Source organism: Panulirus ornatus, chromosome 69, assembly GCF_036320965.1.
Source record: "Panulirus ornatus isolate Po-2019 chromosome 69, ASM3632096v1, whole genome shotgun sequence".
Classification (NCBI taxonomy): Eukaryota; Metazoa; Arthropoda; class Malacostraca; order Decapoda; family Palinuridae; genus Panulirus; species Panulirus ornatus.
The window spans coordinates 10,475,994-10,500,094 of NC_092292.1; the positions used below are offsets into that span (position 1 = coordinate 10,475,994).

The window sequence follows — 24,101 nt, forward strand, 5'->3', positions numbered from 1 at the left end:
GGTAGTATTCTTTTTTCTTCTGTTTGTTATCACCACATCTTTCCTAATAGAGCCTTATCTCTTTTTTTAGTGGTTTCCGTTAACTGATTGTCACACTGGCATCGTGAAAAGTGCAATAAAATGAGACGTAAAAATGAAGGTAAGATATACCGTCACGTCAGTTGAGCTGAGGGTAGGCGTTCTTACTGCCCGAGGAGCTGGGAACTCAACTAGTGCTCCTGGTGTCGATGCTTCCACGACCTGCAGTTTAGCTCAGTATTTCCATTTATGTTAGCTTATTTTCATTTATGTTTATATATATATATATATATATATATATATATATATATATATATATATATATATATATATATATATATACCTTAGACTGAGCCAGGTACCCATTTTATCGACCAGTCTGTAAGGGTGGATGAACAGCTGGATTGACTGTAGACTGTTTGCCGCAGCCAGGATTCGAACCTATGCGCTCGACCCTGGGCAGCCCGTGAAGGCGTCATGGTCAGGAACGCTAACCGCTACACTAAGTTTTATCTTTCATTAAGGATTCATTTTCATTGTTTGCAATGCCTACAGTTTGCAAGTTTTGCTTAAACAGATCCTGGAGGAGATCTGCCATGGTTTAGGGCCTAGGGCGTGGGTGAGGTTCTGGGGTGTGGTTGTGGTGCATAGTATGAGGGGCCTGGGACGTGAGCGGTGCCACAGTGTGTGAGGTTGTTGGATATGGTTGGTGCTACACTGTGTGAGAATTTAGGGAGAGGGTAGTTCTGCATTGTGTATAGGTCTAGGGTACGAGTTGTGCTAAAGTGTGTGGAGTGTGGGGATGCCGTAGTGCGTGAAGGGGTCTGGGGTCACAGTGGAGGCTGTTGCAGTGTGTGAGGGTCTGGGTGACTGGATGCTGTTGCAGTGTGTGAAGATCAACTGCGTGGATTTCTCTGCAGCGGGTGAGGACCACGTAAGGATGTAGTGATGTGGTATACAAGGATCTGGTATGTGCTCTGCTCCTTAATACACAAGACTGAAAGACTTATGAGTGGGAGACTAGTGCATCAGGACGTGCTATAGCGTTCGACTGAAATGTTGCGTCCATTTAAGGGAACAGATATATTACGATATATATATGTGGCCGCACGAATGTGATTTCTTTGATGCCACGAAAGGGAAAAATCTGATAACTTGTGAATTGTTTTTTAAAAGCGTAAGCAAGAGGATACGGTGGACACAGACACGAGATGCGTGAGGATGTCCTTATCTGGTGTAGAGACGATGATTCAATGAAGGAAGATGCAAGTCTTAACTGGCAGAGCTGTCAGAGGACCTAAGCGGGATGGTAATGCTCGTTGTTGATGGTATACGGGGCGTGGGGACCCGTTGGGAAATTGGCTCTCTAAAGGAGGATAGTTATGCCAGTGTATGTTGGCTGTTGTCGAGCGGGGTTTACATAAGTGTTGGCTGGCGTTCCCGGCCCAGTAGAGTAGCAGTACGACGTCGATGAACAACGGTTAATGACGGGGAATGGTGAGGGACGGAAGCAAACAGCAGCAGCAGATGTTACCGATCCGGCAGTAGGTGTTGGCGGGGTACATCACCCATCACCGTGACTTGGTAGGAGGACGGGATGCGACAGTCTGGTGACGACTGATGACGTCTACTTTAGTGTTGGTAATCAGTACTAGATATGAGCGAGCAATGATGAGCGTTGGTTATCATGAGTGCTACGAAAACACCGCACGGTATTAGGATGTCAGAGACTTGGTGGGAGAGGCAACACTTGGCGGTAAATCCTGACGTTCTAGGGGCAATCTGACGTATTATATCAAGATGACAGTAAGAAGATTGTCTTTTCTAGTTCATTTCTTTTCTCTCATACTATTCGCCATTTCCCGCGTTAGCGAGGCAGCGTTAAGAACAGAGGACTGGGCCTTTGAGGGAATATCCTCACCTGGCCCCCTTCTCTGTTCCTTCTTTTGGAAAATTTAAAAAAAACGAGAGGGGAGGATTTCCAGCCACCCGTTCCATCCCCTTTAAGTCGCCTCCTACGACACGCAGGGAATACGTGGGAAGCATTCTTTCTCCCCTATCCCCAGGGATATTTCTAGTTTATATATATATATATATATATATATATATATATATATATATATATATATATATATATATATATATATATATATATTGATAAGTTTTATGTTGGGCAGACTGATAAGAATCTTTCTGTTAGACTTAAGCAACATGAATATAAGAAAAGGACAAGAATCAAATGCCTTGTTTAATAATGTTAAAGAATTATGGTAGTTGTATTGACTGCAGTAATGCCATTTCAGTTATTAACTTTAACTCCAGTACCACGAGAAATATCATTGAATCTTCTATTATCAAACACACAAAGAATTGTAACATTGATATTAGTGAAGCTCTATACAAATTGGACAGCTTTATTGTTGATAAATTTTGTAAACAATTCCCCTTCTTGTCCACATAAGTTAATGATACGTTTGATGCTAGACTTGAACGCACCCAACCTCCATTCGGATGGTCACTTCGTTGTATAGGAAATGGCTTTTATTTCTTTATTGTATCTCCCCTGATGATGTGATTATTACACGAAAGTGCACCGGGCAACTTATCGTGTTTCATTTCCCTGTGGACTCACAGGAATATATATATATATATATATATATATATATATATATATATATATATATATATATATATATATATATATATATATATATAATAGGGATGAAGTAATTTGATAGAGATGCAGTCATTGGCATTCTATGTGATCATGAATGCTTAGAAATATTCTTATGACACTACCATCATACCCAAAAGCTTTTTAAAGCAGACCAATAATGACAGTGTAATAGTATATCACACAGAAACTGTGTCAAAAACTTTTTCCCCGCTCGGTATTTTGGAGGTCTTCTTAGATTTGAGCATGACTTTGAAATTCTCTTTGTACCCCACAGATCACGTCAAAAGCAACTGAAATAAAAAAAATATGCGTTTTTGTCCATTTGCTGAAAAGATATTCCGACTTTTGTTTTTACTCTATATTTTTTGGGCAGGCATCTTGGATTTTAATATTGAGCTATACCTGAAAATGTCTAATTCAGAAGCAATCGAAACGGACACCAAGAACGTGTCTCTATCTTACCCACGTCAAAAGTTTTGCAGTTTTCATATTCCACTCTAAACGCTGTCAGTCGTCCTGAACCCGGGCCTCTGGTGGAGTTAGCCCACACTTTTACGAGGCGCGTAGAAAAGTCGTTTCACTATGAATCTATTGACGAATCAAGATCAGTCATCGACCCTTGATGATCACAATACTTATGACTTATGACTTACATCCTTGATGTCACATCACTTATGACTTATGACTTACTTACATCCTTGATGATCACAGCACTTATGACTTATGACTTACTTACATCCTTGATGATCACAGCACTTATGACTTATGACTTACTTACATCCTTGATGATCACAGCACTTATGACTTATGACTTACTTACACCCTTGATGATCACAGCACTTATGACTTATGACTTACTTACATGTGCCAGATATCCAGCGAACGCCGAAGGAGAGAGGTCCTATACTGTTGTCTGGAGAAATACATCACCAAAGATATTTTTTTCGGACATGAATTTTCCCTATTCTTACATTAGTTCTGCTCAGAACATGTCATAAGTATTAGCCAGTATATTTTCCCTCCATTTCCCGAAATTAACCTGTGAAATATTTCCACAAACACATTTTGAAGTTCAACAAATTTATCAGTTATCAAAAACCATCTGTTATTTCATAAACAACTTTTGGTTACGCCGTATTACTAAGTCCTTCTAAACCCGTCAGTGAGGGCCATAGCCTTGGGTATGGACACTCTTTTGGGGCATCCCAAGCCGAGTTCCAAGTTGTTAGGTAGCTTGCTTTGCCACAGCTGTGGGGTAGCAGACCAGCCTAAGTTGGTGTCCATTTCCCTACATCGAACCTGAGCTGGCAACGCTAATCTGTGTACTCCACCATCATCACCAAGTTGCTAAATATATCAAATGAATTATTCCGATAGGCGATACAGCGAGAAATACATCAGATATCCAACACAAAGGATATGATAAGCACCAAAGAATATAGTACAGAAAACGGTTTTACTCATAATCGAATTTCTTTAAGACACGTTGGAGGAGAGCCATCTTCATCAACACCTTCCTCCTTGTGTGTGTGTGTGTGTGTGTGTGTGTGTGTGTAAGAAAGCTTAAACCTCCTCAACGTCTCTTTTGTTACATTAGGTCCATAATCGCCCCGGTAAACCACAGGAACACAACTGTGTTCGTCCGGCGCTGGTCATTACCAAAGCTGTCTATATTCTGCCGAGTATATGACGTCAAAATTCCGCACGTTTTCTATGGTTGATTGTCATTTTTAGAAAATGTGGTGGAGGCATGATTTAATATGATTTTAGTTTTTCCTGTCATTCGTACAAGTTCTATAGGAAAAGGGATATCACTGTATTGCAGAGAGTATGATAAAAACTGTTTGCCAATGAGTAGATGTACGATTAACCTAAAAACTTAGATACCCATTAGATTAATCATTTTATGATTGACTATTTTTCTTATTACAGCGACCGACATGGTATTGCCAAACATGCTCAAGTCAGAGAAAAAAGTGAAAGATGAAGAAAGAAGTTAATCAGGACTCCACAGGTGTTTGTACCCCTGACTCTTAAAAGTAAGAAAGTTGTATGAAGAGAGGACAAGATAGATCAAGGAAGAAAAGGAAATTCCACAGCTTGGCTTACCTAGGGGGGAAAAAAAAGGGAGGCCTCATAACGGTCAATCCTCGAATGTTCGGTCTCCCCACAGAAACTAGGAAGCAGCAGCCAAAACCCGTGCCACGGGTCCAGGCCTTAGGGGTTAGGATAGAGCAAACAGCTCACGAGAACAATAGTCAAAATAGATCTGTAGAACTGAGAGAGAGAGAGAGAGAGAGAGAGAGAGAGAGAGAGAGAGAGAGAGAGAGAGAGAGAGTAACCATATCGTGGAACACAGGAAGGGGAGGTTGAAGAGAGATGATGCCTGGAGTATTAATGAGACGGAAGGCTTTAGATTTCTGTCTATTTAATTGACAGTGAGGTAAAGATTCACAAAACACTTTTATATTTTGATGTGAATTATTACCAACTTTGTTCATGTTCACCATATAGATTTGATACTGAAGGACAATAGACCATACAAAATAGATGCAAATAGCATGGACACCCCTTCCATGGACACCGAAATGACTTCCTCTATTATTTCCCTACATTGCTGTGTACTGAGTTGGGCTATAGTTCATGCAACCACACCGCCATGAGGGTATGGATGGATGGTATAGCAGTAGGGAATTGCCTGAGTTTGTCTTCATTAGGTTAGGTTAGGATAATAACTTCTCTGTAACAGGCGCTCGAGTTGTAAGGGATAATATCTATAAGGTGTAACATAAACCAAAACCCTATGAAAATTGATCAGAGATTATAGATAATGAAGCATCAGCATAACAAGTGAATTCACATTTCTATATCATCTGCAGTTGCGTAGCCCCTCTCGCTACTGCGTCTCTGCCCACGTATCTAATAGCAGGAGCGAACCCGCTGTTACTCCAGCCTTTGGATATAGCCAGGCGTCTGGCTAGACTCGAGACAAGTACGTCAGCACCTCGTAACGAGTTACCCATCCGACTGAACAGAGACTGCGGCAATGAACAGTATTATAGAGCCATCTGAGGTGGCTATACTCCGACCATAGGGGCACCAGCATTTCAATTGTAAGCAGTTGTAAACTGTTAGGCGTTACCATAAACAACACAGAAGTCACATCACCTCACAAGCAGCCCGACTTCCCTACACACTACATGTGCTGAAGATGTTCTGTGTCCCATTCGATCAACTTATCTAAGTATACATAACTTACATACGACCTGCCCTGGAGTACTGCTGCCCAGTGTCTCATGCTGGGGTCTCTGCTCTCCAGCCTCAGGCGATCGACAGGGTGCAGAGGAGCGCAATGAAGATCTACTGTGGGTATGAAAAAGGTGATGAAGAAGCTCTCACAGAGACCTCCTTACAGCCATTTGTTACAAAGGAGGGAGGAGCTGAACTTTATGCTTGGGAAGGGAGTTCTTTATGACGGTAGGCACAGAGCCTCCTCCCTCCTCGACGCAGTGAGGTGAGCACAGAGAACTAAACGCGGTAATGACCGACGCCAAGCGTTCACATGTGGACTACATCGAAGAAGGTCGTGTATCGCACACAGGACTCATTGACTGTAATGGTGTAACGTTGTGATTGTGAGGAAGAAACTGTTGAACATCTTATCTTACAGTGTCAATTATTTTGATACTCTCATTTAATCATAAACCATATTGTTCTTTGTGGCAAACGGCCCTTTATCTTTAATTGATTATTAATAACCAGTAAACATGAATCTTATGGGTCTTTCCTCCTCAGCCATGTAATTTTATCGAGATATACAGAATGACAATATAAGTTTGTATGTTTGTCTGTCTTGTGAAGAAAAGACCAGACATTGGCTTGATCCCACATCATCATGAACTCTGTCTGTTACACCACAATTAGTGTTCTTGACGTCTTGTTGCATTTTGGAGGAGTACGATTGTCTCCACTCGTCATTCAGATGATGTAGACATCCTTGACGTATGTGGGGTACAGATTCTACCATGCCATCGTGGACGGAACACAGAAAAACCTATGTCGGTGACGAGCAGCACAACCATCATCATCTGGAACAGAACAGAACGGAACGGCGTTTGTCGACGCGCTATCTACACGCCTTTGTGCATAGTCGCTCCTTATATGACTCCTTTCTAGAATCCATTAAAAAAAGATGTGTTAACTGTACATTAACTATTATTGATAAAAAAACACCTTATAGATTATTTATGATAAGATTTATTGCGTCTCTCGTATTAAAATCATTCGTATTGTCGTGGATTGAGGTCCGCCAGTCCACGCGCGTCGCCGAGGAGCAGTTAAAGTTTTTCGCTCCAGCAGACGACGCCTCTCAGAGCAGCAGCAGACCCTGTTGATCAACACTGTGAGGGGCAGGTGTTGTTGGATCGTTCACAGGTAATGAAAGGTTGACAGACGACTGTTAAAACCGAATTCGTATCTGAAAATATGGCACAGTTATCCATGAACAATATATATACATATATATATATATATATATATATATATATATATATATATATATATATATATATATATATATATATATATATATATATATATATATGTATATATATATATATATATATATATATATATATATATATATATATATATATATATATATATATATATATATATCGAGTTGAAGTTTGATAACTAGCGGTTGGCACTTCGGGATGAAAGCAATTGTTTATACAACTGTAACAACTCTTATTAAAGCCTAATTTTTCGAAAAGAAAGTCAGTATCAATCTTTATTTTTTCTGAACAAAATATCCAGAGTTTATAATCAGGACGTAACACTTTGATCAGGACAGCCAATATAAATGTACTTGGCATCCATCGTGGACACGTCTTGTTTACAGAGAAATCAGAGCACGAGCAGGTTGAGTAACTGCTCCGTGGCTTACTTTTTGACAATCTGGTCTGTTAATCTCATTCTTTAAGATCCAATTCTCTATACATTACTATGAAATAGGGAGGTATTATACGTGAACACCTCATAGTTTACAGAAACCCTTTAGCGTAATTTTAATGTCTGTGTTGCGGGTGGAAGTGTTGCTATGTTGGTAGGCCTGGACACGGCCGGCCCCGGAGGTGTTTATATGTAGCTAATTACGGTTAAAGGAACTCAGAATTTCATTGCTTTTATACCTTCAAGGATAGAATATATTGATATGATCACGTTGTCTCTGTAACTCCTGATGTAACGAGAAAATATACGCGTGAAGCAAAATTGGGAAGTTGACCAACGCCAGAAGATATGAATCATTTCGAAACCTGGACGATGTTCGACCTTGGATTGACATGTTAAAAGTATGTCTCATATTCAATTACGAGTCATTATACCTTATATAATTGTGAGTGATTTACTCACGTGGTACAAACACACTGAACCTTAGTTAGAAGCGAACGTCAACAAAATGTTATGGACCTCGCGTCACTGGAGTAGGTCGAGGCTTTGGGGAACTTTGAAGCCCCGCCTCGGCTTCGAAACAGTTGTCGAGCGGGTTCACTCAGAGTTCGGAACCCGATGATCATTGTGTTCGTAGATCATGAGTTCATTTGTTGAGTTGTGGTGGTGAGTGACAGTACCGTGATAAGTGCTCCGGGAAGTGTATAATATAGTACCGCGATACGTGTTGCGGGAAGTGTGGCGGAGCCTTGATGGAAGTAGAGAAGAGGTAAGACACTGGTTCCTATAAGAAACTTGAGGGTAAAACACACGATATGGACGGAATTGAGGTTTAGAAGAGAGATGTGTGACCAGTGATGATCTGTTGCTGGCCAGGTCGGTACTTACAAGCCGGCTGGCTGCGTGTTCCTGGCTTGAAGTTGAATGATGATTTCAAATACTTAGCTCTTATTTGTTGCCAGGTTTATGGGCTTGTGACCAATAATAGGTGCGAGTGATTGTGTCAAGGTGTGCGTTGTGATTTTGCGAACGAGTACAGGTAGTTACCACGGATGGAAAGCCCTAGAGACCGCAGGAGCATAGCGTACTGAGCGTTTGGTTCATATTACTATTCGTTCTGGTGACAACTTTGGACCATCCGCCCTGGATCGTGAGACCCCCAATATAACAGGTCATTACAGTTAAATGGTTTTAGGGTCAATTGCCAGTTTAGCTCAACATCAAATATAGCTTTGGGGAGTGACTACTTTTGCTTGGTCATATAGAACAAGGTTTACAATTGGTAATTAAGCATTCGGTCGTTTCGAGTCTTGTGCTGATGCGTTTGGTAGGTGTTCGCTCCACCGTCCAACCTCCCCCATAAGCAACCACTCCACGTAATCTCATACCATCAGACTTCGTTAGTATGGTTGTCTGTCTGTTGTGCATCTCTGCTTCGTGGGAGGTTGGTTAATGGAGGTTTTCTTGGGGTCTGTTGATCTTTTACCAGTATTTTGTCTATTTTTACGATAATTAACCTCGCCATTGCTGTTAACATGATTTTCGTAACTCTAATAACTGTCGCCTTGTTTAATGGTATAAGCTGGTTTATGGTACTCTAAATAGCACCTGCGAACTTATCCTTCACGAGACATTATTGCAAATCACACACTACCAAGAGCCAGTAAGGCAGCAGTGACGTATAACTAAACTGAACTTGCAGAATCACACTTATTTCGGGGAAGGTCAGTGAGGTTTTAATACATTTACATTTATCATGAGTTTCACCCTAGTTGTACGTAATGATCCCCACGTTCTTCCCCCGGTCTTTACTACTCTCTCCTCGTTTAGCATCGTAGAATGAAAATTTGGATCAACGTAATTAAAGTCTTCTACTTTGAAATGTTTTGAAATTCGGAGTAATGGTTTTCGGAGAGGAGGTCGTCTGTGATCTAGGACAATGGGATGTGAAAGATCCACTTTTCACCAAATGGTACCTTGTTATAATTGCCAATTCTGCGCTGTCGTCACTGGAAGAATTCATCAAAATGCCCTGATAATTCACATCAATGGTAATCAGGGTGGCGGCATTCGATCAATATCCAATGTAATTTGTCACGTGCAGTGGGTGGGGGATAATTCGATGTTATAGTGTTTGGCAAAATGACAAGAAACATTCTCCCGGGAACAACCAATTATGTAAGTGTAAGTTTGTGCTGATTTTGGACGATGACCGTTTGAGGAATTTACCGTCAAAATATCGTACAATTTACAGTAATAACCAGCCGTGGGGAGGGAGGGGCTGATGTAGGAACGCACGGTATTGGTCACGAGCAGTGGGACGAAATCGATGAATGGAACACACATTGTGGAATGTGGCAGATTCGGACCAATTTTAAACCAAAATGGTATTTCACTGCAAGTGCCCATATTCTAGCGGTGTCCTAACTGGGAAGTTCGAGAGTGAAGTGGCGTGAAAAGCACAATAGAAGTTGGTCATTTATCTCTTTTTCACTACAATGACGAATCAACTTGTAATGTTGCTTTCAGTTGAAGACTACAGCCACTGTGCAGACCTAAGAATCTGGCTTAAATTTCGAAGGGGAATCTGGTTATCTGATTCGAACTGTATGAAGGATATTGTGATTTTTGGTGTGTTAAAACTAGAATATTTTAGATTGAGGAAAACGTAACCCCCCACTGCAAATCCCAACAATAAAGCAACATAAATATAGTATAAGAACGGGACAAGAATCAAATACCTTGTTTAATCACGTTAAAAACTATGATCATTGTATTGACCGGAGTAATGCCATCTCAGTTATTAACTCTCTGTTACCACGAGAAATATCATTGAATCTTCTATTATTGGATACATAAAGAATTATAATCTTGATATTAGTGATGGTCTGTACAAATTAGATAACTTTATTGTTGATAAAATTTGTAAAATGATAAGTTTATGATACGCTCATTGTCTGTCTTGGACAATCAAGTGCACTTGAATTTATCCCTCGGAAAATTGTGCGTTGGAGCCTATTACAATCTTACACATTCCCCAGGACAGAGGGAGTGAGTTGAGATCTGAATTTGATAGGAAAAGTTGTCAACAAAGTTTAAAAAGTAAAAAAAAGAAAAAAAGAAATTCATAAACCTGAATTATTTACTTAACTATTTCGTTTAGTCAGGTCATGTCAAAGGCTTATTTTCTTTTTTCATTTTTTTTTTTCGATATCCCAAAATCCTGCCATCAAATATCACTGGTAAACTCATCGTGAAATATTCAGTTCTAATTTCATTAAATGATCTAAGGTGCTTCTGTACTCACGCAAGCCACACTCTGGACCATTTAAGAAGGAATTTCACTAGAAATCAAACTGTTGTACTTTGTCATCCTCATCACCTTACAAATTGTTAGTAGGCAAGTAGTTAGCGCGGTCAGTAAAGTCGAGACGAGGTAAGGTTTGTAAGGGAGCCCCGCCCTTGAGAGAATGACATCCCCAAATCACCACCGAGTTCAGACACGTCCCAGACGGTCGTTGTCCCTCGCGGTTAACAGCTTGTTAAGGTAGTCTGACCTGAGCGAAGTGCTGGATCATCGTGGGCGTTGGCTTCATAGACAAATCTTTGTTGTAGTGATCAGTAGATGGTTGTCGTGTGGTAAGGTTTCATCTGTGTCATACCGGCCGCCCTCGGCTCGGCGTTTTAGGATGAGGATGGAAGTTGTGACTGAGGTGCTACTGCTGGTGTAGGACACCTCCTGGCGAGGCCCTTGCGTTAAATGTGTCTGCTGGGTGGCTTACGGTGTTGTGGTTTGATGATGATGATGATGAAATGCGTGATGGAACGACACTAATGATTACTGTGGTAATCATTAGTGTTCCATCACGCATTCCATCATTATCAAACCACAACACCGTCAGCGTTGCTGAATAAAACGGGGAGAGAGAGAGGAGTGGTATTCTTGTTGATGGTAGAAACATGGATGTTCCAAAAGTATCTTCTGACTTGATTATCTTTCTTGCTTCTTTATTCAAGCTATAAAATTGCTATCTGAAGACACTTTGTGGGGAAATCCTGTACCTCGTAGTGCCTCCATTCAGTTTAGCGTGGGAAACTCATCTATGCTTCCTTGTTAATATATCAGTAATTTCAGGTGATCTTTAAGGTCGCATGTTATCAGAATACGAAATCCTGATAGACTTTTGCCGACTTATGAAAGCAAAGCAAAATGTTACAGGGTGATAATCAAGACAGGAAGTGAAATGGAAAAAAGCGAAATGAATAATTCAGGGAGCTGGTGACGCAGTTGTGCATGGCTGTCAGTCAGTTCATGGTGGCTGTATCATGGGTGCCAGTCAGTTCATTCTGCCTGTATCATGGGTGCCAGTCAGTTCATGCTGGTTGTATCATGGCTGCCAGTCAGTTCATGCTGGCTGTATCATAGGTGCCAGTCAGTTTACGCTGGGTGTATCATGGGTGCCAGTCAGTTTACGCTGGCTGTATCATGGGTGTCAGTCAGTTCATGCTGGCTGTATCATGGGTGCCAGTCAGTTCATGCTGGCTGTATCATGGGTGCCAGTCAGTTCATGCTGGCTGTATCATGGGTGCCAGTCAGTTCATTCTGGCTGTATCATGGCTGCCAGTCAGTTCATACTGGCTGTATCATGGGTGCCAGTCAGTTCATGCTGGCTTTATCATGGGAGCCAGTCAGTTCATGCTGGCTGTATCATGGGAGCCAGACAGTTCATGCTGGCTGTATCATGGGTGCCAGTCAGTTCATGCTGACTGTATCATGGATGCCAGTCAGTTCATGCTGGCTGTATCATGGGTGCCAGTCAGTTCATGCTGGCTGTATAATGGGTGCCAGTCAGTTCATGCTGGCTGTATAATAGGTGCCAGTCAGTTCATGCTGGATGTATCATAGGTGCCAGTCAGTTCATGCTGGCTGTATCATGGGTGCCAGTCAGTTCATGCTGGCTGTATCATGGGTGCCAGTCAGTTCATGCTGGCTGTATCATGGGTGCCAGTCAGTTCATGCTGGCTGTATCATGGGTGCCAGTCAGTTCATGCTGGCTGTATCATGGGTGCCAGTCGGTTCATACTTGCTGTATCATGGGAGCCAGTCAGTTCATGCTGGCTGTATCATGGGTGCCAGTCAGTTCCTGTTTGCTGTATCATTGGTGCCAGACAGTTCATGCTGATGTATTATAGTTGCATTGAATTCACATAACAATATGTTGACAATTCTTATTTGTGTATCATACATTTATTTGATACGTATGAGTACGTTTGTTTATCGTAAGGTAAACAATACGGGCCGATCATGTTTATTGTCAATATTTGGCATAACTACCAAACCTCTGCTTCAAAAAATAGCCCCACACTTAAGACCATAGTACAGAGCAACTGTTATATGTATGGTAGCTCACCATTCATAGAACTAAACTTTCCACAGCAATAAAACACTATACCTGAAAATCCTAAGATTTTGACCGCTTGACAGACCTGAACAAGAACGTATTGTTCAGTTTCTCACACGAACCCTATAGCAACCTGTGGAGCTTATCACGTGTTTCGAAGTATCATTGGTTTGTTTCGAACCCGAAGCAAAATGATTTCACGTACTGTTCGAGGATCCGAAGCGGTGCAACAAGTATTATAGTATAGTGATATAACGAATATAAATTCACAGAATACGCGTATACGTTATGGAATATTCACATGTCCTATGATGTATTTTATTCCTATATGGCAACTGATTCCCAGTGTCGATAAGCTTGCGTGAAACATTGCATGCATTGCTGTAGAAACTGTTTTCACGCAGGTGTACTGCAGCGTAATCTATCTTGCATTTAATTATCACTAGGAAGGGGGACCTACTATGATTATTAGGAAATGGGCCTCTCCCAGTCTTGCTTAGTAACCTTACGAGACGGCAGGAGTCTTACTGTTCATTCTGAAGGTCGTCGGACGACGCCTCCGTGAGGATACGTTTATGATCGTGTACGTTGTCAAGAGATCGGGGGCGGCCGGCAGTGTGGCCCCCGAGGTTGGTTCACTGTGAGAGAGGCGAGAACTACGTAGGGAGGGTAGGCCTTCGTCAGGAACTATGTAAGACTGATTTGTTATTCCTGTTTTAACCACATTTTTCCCCTGTACTTCAAAGCCTTCGCCTCTTTTTTTTTCCTATTTGTGATATCGACTCACGGAAGGCAAGGCTAAGGAGGCTGTATTGATAGTTGGGTTATTCATATCCGTTGTGGATCAAATTATCAGATCAATAATTCTCCTTTATTACATTGAAGGAAGAAAGTCACCACATCCTTGGCTTCGTGAATCCTGGCCGAGACCAGGGTTAAAGCGACCCATGTGGCCATTATTGATGAAAATAATCGAGCTATGGCGTGGGGCAGGGTGAGAGGTGCATATGGATACGTATGATATACACTTGCCGAAGTTACCATCTCTGCTATCCCTCCCCCTACGACTTTAAGGGGTTGTAGTGAATGGCAATATTGTTGTTGATGCACAAGACTCGCTGACGCCGTGCAGTGATTCTGCAGGGGAAGCGGTACTGTAGTGGCTTGGCTGATAGCTCTACGTTGAACACAGTTGTAGTGTTCTATCCTACGCCGTGCTACAGGAAGTGGACTGTGGTGAGATAGTGTGGCAGCTGCGGTAAACTGCGGGTTTGGGGTCTGTAGACATTGGTGGGCGACTGCAACTGCACAGCTACAGTGCTGTCCGAAGTAGAGCGGTGGGGCGCTTCTCTGCTACAGCGAAGAATGAGGTGTAGTGTGCCGGTGCGGCAAGAGCGGTCGATTGACTCCCGTTGCGAGAATCTTGTACAACAGTGGATGTTGTGGGTGTACATCTCTCGTAGAAACAGCAGGAGTCGATGTGGTAGGAGCGGGGATGCTGTAGGCTGAGGATACGTTGTAGGCTGAAGGAGTCGTTTAGGTCCGTCGCTGTCTGGGAGCTCTTTTGTGCCAAACTGCTTAGGTCTGAATAGGAGTCGTAACTGATGTGGGATATTGGTTGCTCTGCGCCTCTAGTAGAGCTTAGCACCTGGAACGAAGGGGCAACACCAGGGACCAATGTAGGGGTGTGATTATGCGGGTATGGTCGCTCAATGGCCGAAGAATTCGCCACTACTTAGCGTCACAAATATTTCCCTGTGTATACCTGCAGACCAATTCAAAGCTTCACGGTACAGCGGGACTGTGCCATCTATAGACTGGATTCGTTTACATGTTTGCCGGCGTTAGCGTCAGCTTGGACTAGACCTTCCCGTAAAATACAGACGAGTGAAGATTCTTTGTCACTTAATCTCACTACTTTCCTTACCACACATCCAGGTTGCATAAGTGAATCATGAGCAGTGTTGTGCTCTGTAGAGACTAAAGCTACACAGAAAATATGCGTGTCTGGTGTGACACGATGATTCGCAACTTAAGAGGAGATTCAGGTGATAGCTGTGTGCCTGTCATTAGATGCACGTGAGGACAGAGTGCAGAGCTGCTGCGTATATTCCAGTCCGAGAACGAATAGGAAGCTCATGTATAACAGTCCGTTGACTATCACAGTTGGTGGTGCGGGGTTGAGAACAAGATTGACCTGTGGTTCTCGCGACGCCGTGAATGTTCATCATCATCATGGCTGTGTGAAACACTGGGCTGCTGCAGCAACAGAGTCCTTAGAAGCCACTTGTTGAGCCAGGCATCGTTCGTTGCTATGTGAGGTACTACAGTGATGATCACACCGAGTCTTGTTCTTTAAGTGGAGTGTGAGGCTGTGTATAGCCTTGGTGTTGAGGTTTATCACTCCCTGGCTATGACACAGGTTAGCAGCCTTTCACTATACTGGTGGCACGAGTGGTCGTTATGGCGACTTTGTGATGGCACAGTAGATTTCTGGCACTTGGATTGTCTGTGTGTATCATGACCATAGGCCTCGAAACGAGTGCAGTCCTTAATCATGATATCATTAAGGGTCTTCACCTGTCTTGAACCGAGGTAGGCGGTCAATGCAATATGAACTCTCGAACTGTGTCCTTGAAATTAGGTCTACCACACCTTCCGTGCTGTCAGGGATACTAAACATAGTAGACCAGTCAGAGACGTAACCACGAAGGTTAGTTCATAATTGACTAGCAGTCTCCTTTTGCCCACAGTGAGTGCCCGATAGAACTGGCATTTAGTCTGCTCCTCAGTAACTCCTCTTTCATAGTCCCGTAATATATGGTAGACCTGTCAGAACGGTTAAGAACTCCGGCCGCCAATACCTACGAAGAGATATTGAAATGTAGAATCTCCATCTGTTCAAGAGGCAGTGGCCCTCTTAGTCTTCGAAGCTTATTAGTGCACAACTCGGTGCTGTTCCCTTCCTGTTTATACAGCAGCAATGTTGGGGAATTTAGGTGTAGCAGTATCGGTGGAAGTTCTAGGAGACTGGACACTAGACCGGACTGCAGACATCCCCGTGGCACGTTTGTGAGGTGGCACGTTTGTGAGCTCCCTCAGCCTGCTGCTCTCATAGCAGCATTCCCTTACATCCTTCCAACTTTGACGTTCGTACCGTCACTGCCTCTCTTCTTCAGAATGTTGAGGAGAGGATTCCTCAGACTCTGAATTCAGCCGTTTATCAGTTCCTCCTCGACCGGATCAGCTGTGTATAATCGCGGTCGAGTTAACTAGCAGTTGCTCGGCAGATAGGTTCACTGCCTGTGGTTCATGGTCAAGCTCGACATGGATGTAAGTATGGATGTGTCTGCTTCCTCTACGCAGACATAGTCCGAGGCTCCCTGACGCCGTTGCTGCAGCCATGGTAGGGAGACAACGCCGTGAAACGCAACAGAACTAGTGACGTAAACACATCGAGCCTAGTGTAGTGTGTGTGTTCCTGAAACTCTGTACTGCCAGGCCCTGTTTAGGGGTCAGATAACATGAGGCAGGGAAGACATCTGTATCAGTAGTTGGATTATCTAGATCCTAAGTGGATCTATCGGCTCAATTCATTTCCTTAAGCCTAGATTGAAAGATAAAGCCACCTCATCACCCGAGTTCTTGAATTTCTGCCAAAACCGCGGGAATGTTAGGCATCTCACGTGGTCGTAAAGTGAAGATACGGGAACTAGAAGGGGCTAAGTGGGAGTTTAGCGAGCATAGTGTAAATAAAATGTGTATCTGTTCACAGTAAGATCCACATACAACCGCGTGCTCTAGATGTCTGGTTAGGGACGTTGTAAGAAGTAAGACATTGTGTTTTACCATTTGAGTGTCTTGACTATAAGTATCATATGCAGCAGCTAGTTATTGCTCTGTGTGTTGTATATGATTACTGACCATCACTCGAAAGTCTCCTTCCTTGTACTTCAGTACTGAATTATTACGCTTTCTGTATGACCTTATTCTAATTACCATTTTATTTCTTTTTTCTATGGTAATCCATTTGCCACCCCTTCCAACAACTTCATTGATCTGTATAAATCTGAATCATAAATCTTTATTTCATTTCTGCTTTTTTTTTATCCTAATTTCATTTCGCCAGCAATGTTGAAAGTGTATTCTTATCTCGTGTGCATTTCGCTGGCGTAGGGATTTGCGAGGGGGACCTAGAACAGAGCCCTGTGGTACACTGCTCGTCACGTAAGGCTAATCTGAGGCGTTCATTTATAATACCAGTCGTTTGTTGTATCTTCAAGACAGTCCTCAGTCCATACTGTTTCCCATGCAATGCAATGCAGTCTCATCCAACAAAGGTAAGGATATGATACTGTGTGTGCCTATACGAAAAGCGATTTGTGTGAGTAACTACCCATTCGTAATTACCTGTTAGACTGATATTTTAAAGACGTCCTTTTTTTGGGGGGGAAGAGGGGGGAGGGGGGAGTTTAGATGTATACAACATCTGAAGATACTTTTGCATATATCATTGATATGATGACTTCTATTGAATTCGTTGAACATGATCGTGTACTATTAGACCCAGGTTTATGTTCAGTCGTTAGTCTTTTAAAACGTGTGAGTCTTGTTCCTGATTATTGTTTCTTACATTTGATAAAACAGACCAACAGGTCGATGATATGGGATACATTTCTCTTTCCTATTTCTTTTTTAAGGTGTTACACTCGCAAGTTTAACTTCCACTGAACCAACTCCCTTCTTGTGATTTGAATATTTGTGCTGCTTTCAGTACTTTGAGTTCCTCTGGACCAGTTAATTCATCTAAATTCATTCTTTGGTAGATATTATAGTACTTCATATATTTGAATATCATACTTGATACGAGTGATGATTGGGGTGTGTTTGAAATATTTCCAATGCTTTCTTTTGCAGGAAGTGTGGTCCTTGATCAAAGGCTTCCCGGCTGGACCTAAGCAGGGGAGACACCAAGGTATCCTCCACCATCAGGACCTGAGCAGGGGAGACACCAAGGTGTCCTCCACCATCAGGACCTGCCCAGGGGAGACACCAAGGTGTCCTACACCATCAGGACCTGCCCAGGGGAGACACCAAGGTATCCTCCCCCAGCTGGACCTGCCCAGGGGAGACGCCAAGGTATCCTCCACCATCAGGACCTGCCCAGGGGAGACACCAAGGTATCCTCCCCCATCAGGACCTGCCCAGGGGAGACACCAAGGTATCCTCCCCCATCAGGACCTGAGCAGGGGAGACGCTAAGGTATCCTCCCCCAGCTGGACCTGCCCAGGGGAGACACCAGAGCATCATCTACCACCAGGACAAGGTCAGCAGCTGGTAACACTCGTTCCTCAGGTGTCAATATGCCAGATGTGTTAACTTGGCGATATTTCCTTGGAATATTTGGATATACGATGTTCACACTCTTGAAATATCTTGGTTTTACCAGATTCTTCTCCTTTACACTGTAGGTAAGTGAGAACTTGCTACTCATCGAGGGACAGTGACAACGAGGGCCATGTGTCAGGTAAGTTGACATTGTGTTTCTTTGTGAATGGCTGAAGTTTCAGCAGTCGTACCGAAGGTGCTGCTGCTGGTGCAACCTTCAGTCTCACTAGGTCACCCGGACGATAATGTGTACGTGACCGGCCCCGGGTGCCACAAGGAAATCGTGTCGTTGTTGTTCTCTCGTCACGCGTATTGGATTAGGTGGACATTTAACACGATTCAGCCCAGTCCTTCCGTAGTTTGACGTATCATATTCATGGACACGTTTGTCGTACTTATGAAGCATCTTTTAACAGGCATCAGAACGCCTTCTCCTTTTTTGGCAAAGCCAATCACTATTTTCACTGGACATCGAAATTCAAAGTCCAGTTTTTGTTCCTTCCTTCCTTCTGGTAAAGGGATGGAGAGCCTCCTTCGTTGCTAGGGGGCGTCTGATTTGTTCCTACCCCCTGTCGTAAAGAGATCGCCCATCCCCCTCGCATCTTCCTGCTGTGGAGTGCCAAAGAGCCCATCCCACTCAGGTACCCGGGTGTGAGGTGTAAAATCTTCCTCGCTAAACATGTTACTGAATGATGAATTCCACATCCCTCCCCTTCTGTGATGTCTCCCATCCCCACTCCAATTATTTCTCATACCGGAGGTTATGGAAACCTTATCTTCATAAAAGGGTATTAAAAGCAGCAGTTCTGATAATGCTGGGTTATCAGATACCCCTCCTCTCGTTGTAGGATATCAAACCCCATTTGTTTTGTGACTAGTTACAGTCGGCGGTGAAGGACCCTCCCTTCTGTTGTAGGCCCTCAGACTCATTTCCTGTGGTAGTTGCCAAAGCCCAACCCCCGCTCCATGTTCGGTCGGAACCAGACGTGTTGTTAGCCCATAATATGACTCACTTGCTCATGTGGCATCGTTGCAACGCTCGTGTATCTAAGGAACTGAATGTTCGAGTGGTTTCCTAATACTTGTTTCGGTCTACTAATATGCCAGGGGATAATGCTTATTGGAATTAATATATAGCATGTTGGAGTTTCTGTAATGGTAAAATATTTCATTAGAGAGAGAGAGAGAGAGAGAGAGGTGGGTAGGATGAGAGACTGAGAGGCTGTTCGACATTTCACCCAAGCTGTTGTCGGAATTGCTGACACAGTCCTGCCTCGCTGGCATACTCGCACCACGCCTCGGCAAGATGGCTCAAAAGCAGCAGCAACTTGCGTTATCATGGGGAAGAATTGTTGCCTTGAGAGGGGTCAGGCCATACGACTGCAGCGGTAACAAGAGAGCTATGAACGTTGTTACCTTCTACAGTGCGACACTGATGTAGAATACAGTAGAAAAGTAGAAATATTTCAGATCAACTTCAGGTGGCGCAGAGAGAGAGAGAGACGCCATCCCTGCGGATGACCAGAGAATCTTGGACGTAGGGGGACACGGAACTCCGCTGACCAGTGCAGTCGTCATCGGAGAACGACTCCAGCTAGACGTGTCTCCGGGAACTGTGTGGAGGCGGTTTCACGAGGCAGAGACGACGTTACAGGACACCGGCTGTTGAGGAGGAGGAGTTAGAAGACTACCGTCGCCATGCCAGGTTCCAGTATGGTCAACAACAAGACAGATGGAGGCCTCCTGTGGTGGTTGTCCTCGTGCCAACCTCTGCTCTCTCTCTCATACCCCGAGCGCATGATAATCATGCAGGTATAAGTGATGCTTTACTGTACCGCATTATTTATGGTTTCTAGTGAAGATACATTGAGCAGTATATCTCTATTCCTGTGACCAACTTATGACTTTTAAAATACCATACAATAAGTTAAATTAGTTCGTTTTCTAATTGTGTTATGCTATTATAGGATGAATAACCCAATACGCAGGGCCAGGGTCGTCTTACGGTGGCGTGAAGGGATGCGACCATCGAGAACGTAAGGGAAACGACCGAACCATCGTTACGTCGCGTGAGGCAGACGAGGCTCGGACACCCCAGCCGCTCCTCCAACACATCAGGGAGGAGTGGGAAGTTGTCGCACACATCGGCAACACAATCTGCACAACACCGTAGCTTCTCTTTCAGACAGACTGCAGGAGGTGATCGTAAATAATGGTGGGTGGATCAAGTATTCAACGAGCAGGTGGCTCTTCACCAGAAGGATTGACTCAACGCTCCCTCCACTTGTCACCCCGGCTGCTGAACAAGACTTATACTCAATAAAGCATTATTGACAAATCACAGTCGTCTTATTTCAGTAATGTATGGCCGTTAAAAAAGAAATTGTCATTGAATTTCTTTCTAATAAACATTAAATCCAACGCAAGGTCAAGTATTATTTCATGAGTCGCTCATTTGTGGCTAAATCCTGTGTTTATCAGCCCGCCTCCCATCCTCTCCTTCCCTCCCTCCTACATCAACGTCGCACTTTCACAGATATCTTTATCATACCTCTGGCTATAGCTACAGTCGTATGGCCAGACTCGCTTAAGGCAACAGTTGTTCTCCTTAACGCCAAGTGGTATTGCTGCTGCTGATTCCATCTGCCGAGGTTGTGGTGTGAGGTGGTGAGGCAGGGTTGTGCTAGCAATGCCGACAACAGCTCTGTTGAAGTGTGGTTCAGTCTCTCCCTCTCTCTTCCTCCCTCTGGCTTTAACTCTCTTTCTTGAGGTTTATTACCTTTCGAAGGAAATGTTTGACCATGACAGACTCTCTAACATAATGTATAATTTCTACTGAGCATTTCTCCTTCGCAGATTAACGCGGACCGAAAGTTATCAGGAAACCGCTCAAACATTCAATTGCCTAGTTACAAGAGTAGTGCGACCATGGCAGTGGGCAAGTGAGGTATGAGGGGTAAGAACACAGCTGGATCCAACTGCACGTGCTGTTCCTCCTCCCCGTTGTGGCAAGTCGAAGCTGGAGGCCCATCCAGCTGCGTTACACACATAGTTGTGGGAACTTTGAGCGCAGGGCCACCGTCTTCCAAGGTGTTAAGTACCAAATCCTTTTTACCCTGTCGCTGCCGTTGGGTGTATTATCCAATTGCCCCTCGATTTGTGGGGGTATGGAAAATGTGTGTCCAATGTAGAGTATCGAAACCTCAATTTTTCTCTCCATATGGGGGGATTAATTACGCCCCGTCTCTGCTGTTTGGGAAGTTCCAGATCCCAGTCGTAGGTGAAGGGTATGCAGTGCCCATTTCCACTAGTCGTGGGATGTTGTGAATCCCAACATTCCGTGGTAAAGGGTGATGCATGTCGGCTTCTCCTCTTTGTCAAGTCTGACTCCCACTTCATCACCTGCATTTTTAAGGCGTAGATGTCCCCTTCTTTCCTCAAATGTGGGATGAAAAAAAAAGCTTAAAATGTTGAAGTTCTCTTTCATCACCAGCCCCCGGGGGTAACTAGCCCCATCCAGTGTTGTTAATATATGCATGAGCTGGTAAAATGCCAAGATAACCCGTCAATATCATCCATGCATAAAGAGGCTATAAAGATTGAGTGCATGTTTTATAGAGGGATTGAGATATATTTTTTTATCACTATGTATTCTAGTTTGAGTTTACAAAATCGTCTAGATTCGATCAAATCTTGGTGTCGCTATGTTTAGAAGAATATACCATCTTTAGCTGATAGATGTAAGATGCTTGTAGCTGGGAAATAGGTGCTGTTTCGTAAGCATTGTACTCTTGAAGTGAAATCGTTGATGCCTGTATATATGAACAGTTCCTATTGTAGAATCGAAGGTCTTACTATTCTGTTTGTGTTTATGCCTCAAGGCGACTTAACAACGGGAAAAGCAATACATTATTTTTATACCCAAACTTTAATCTTCATTTAACGAAGCTTCGTTTTCTGTATCTCAGTAAATGACGTGGCCAGACGAGATGGTTTGGCTTCGGATGGGCTAAGCTGGATGGCTGTAGACTGGTTACTGGCCCGGATGGTTTCCCTTAAGCGGACGTGTGGCTAAAATAACAAGTTAATAATGATGGTTTCACTGGTCGTCTAGACTGTTCAAAACAGGCGGTGAACTATTTTGGTCCCAAGTCCATGGACTCTTTTGAACGACATTTTGAACTTTAGTGTTCATTATCCACTGAGTAATTGTGCTTGTTGATATAGAGAGGTACCATTGAGTTGACATGTGTCGAGTGTAAACGAGACGACAAACGTTTGAGATCAATTCTCTTACTCCCTTGGCTGGACGCGAGAAAAAACGTTTGTAGTCAAGTCGTGGCTGTACCAAATTAACCGAGCGTGGGTCAACTAGCGGGTCATGTGTGAAGGGATTCGCCTGGGTTGTCTGAAGGTGTGATGCAGGATGCCACAGTAGGCCACCTGATGGAGACGCAGGCGTTTGAGTGAACCATCGATGTGTGAAGCTCCGAGATGGATTGGTATATGTGACTCGTTTTAGTTCTTCTATCAAGGAAAGCTTGATATTACATGAAGAGTCCTAATTTTTTGCGAAGTATTAGGATAAGAAAAAAGATGTTTGTACCAACACTTGACAAACTACGACGTTCTCCCAACACTTGATTTCCTCCCCCCCCCCCATTTTGTGTAGACCCTGTCCCAGCCCCTTGCTCTCAGTACGATGTTATGTAGACACTGTCCCAGCCCCTTGCTCCCAGTACGATGTTATGTAGACACTGTCCCAGCCCCTTACTCCCAGTACGATGTTGTGTAGACACTGTCCCAGCCCCTTGCTCCCAGTACGATGTTATGTAGACACTGTCCCAGCCCCTTGCTCCCAGTACGATGTTATGTAGACACTGTCCCAGCCCCTTGCTCTCAGTACGATGTTATGTAGACACTGTCCCAGCCCCTTGCTCTCAGTACGATGTTATGTAGACACTGTCCCAGCCCCTAGTTCCCAATATAATGTGTAGACTGTCCCAACCCTTAGTTTCCCCCTGCCATGTTGTGTAGACACTGTCTCTACCCTTAGTTCCCTCTACCATGTTGTGTAGACACTATCTCTACCCTTAGTTCCCTCTACCATGTTGTGTAGACACTGTCTCTACCCTTAGTCCCCTCTACCATGTTGTGTAGACATTGTCCCAATGTTGTTGTGAGTTGATCAGTTCTCTCACTTGATTTACAAGACTGGAGGAAGGATCGTAAACTATAATATGCAGGTAGTCTAGCTCAGACTTGTAACCAGGAATAGATGACATCTCTTGACATAAACGAATCACAAGGGTCATCGATCTCTGACCTTTTCCATAATCGACCCTTCGATGGCTGGAGGAACAACGTCAGGAAAGGTTGCTAATTGCTTTCAAGTCGTTTCAAATTGCATGTAAAGAGCTTCGAAACGTTCACGTTGAAATGGAAGACTGTGATGAGAAGTGGTATCAAATGCCTCTGAATGTTGCAGGAGCTTAAGTATATGATATTCATTGCCTTAGATATAGTCGCCTGAGGTGTGCAGTGCTATGTGTGCCTCTGAACTTTGTGGTAACCAACACCAGAAGTATATGACTTCAAGACGCTGCACAAACTGGTATTATTGCCTCAATTCTCAAAGTGTATGGGGGGAAGTTATGGACAGG

At 43.5% G+C, this 24,101-nt stretch overlaps 1 long non-coding RNA gene across 1 annotated transcript; it reads left to right on the top strand.

The window, feature by feature from the left end:
- The first annotated feature begins 8,300 nt into the window (after positions 1 to 8,300).
- LOC139747556 (uncharacterized) lies at positions 8,301 to 20,849 on the top strand. The gene is made up of 4 exons (XR_011712413.1): positions 8,301 to 8,417; positions 17,968 to 18,376; positions 18,522 to 20,250; positions 20,427 to 20,849. It is a non-coding gene; the product is annotated as an uncharacterized lncRNA (long non-coding RNA).
- The last annotated feature ends 3,252 nt before the right edge of the window (positions 20,850 to 24,101 follow it).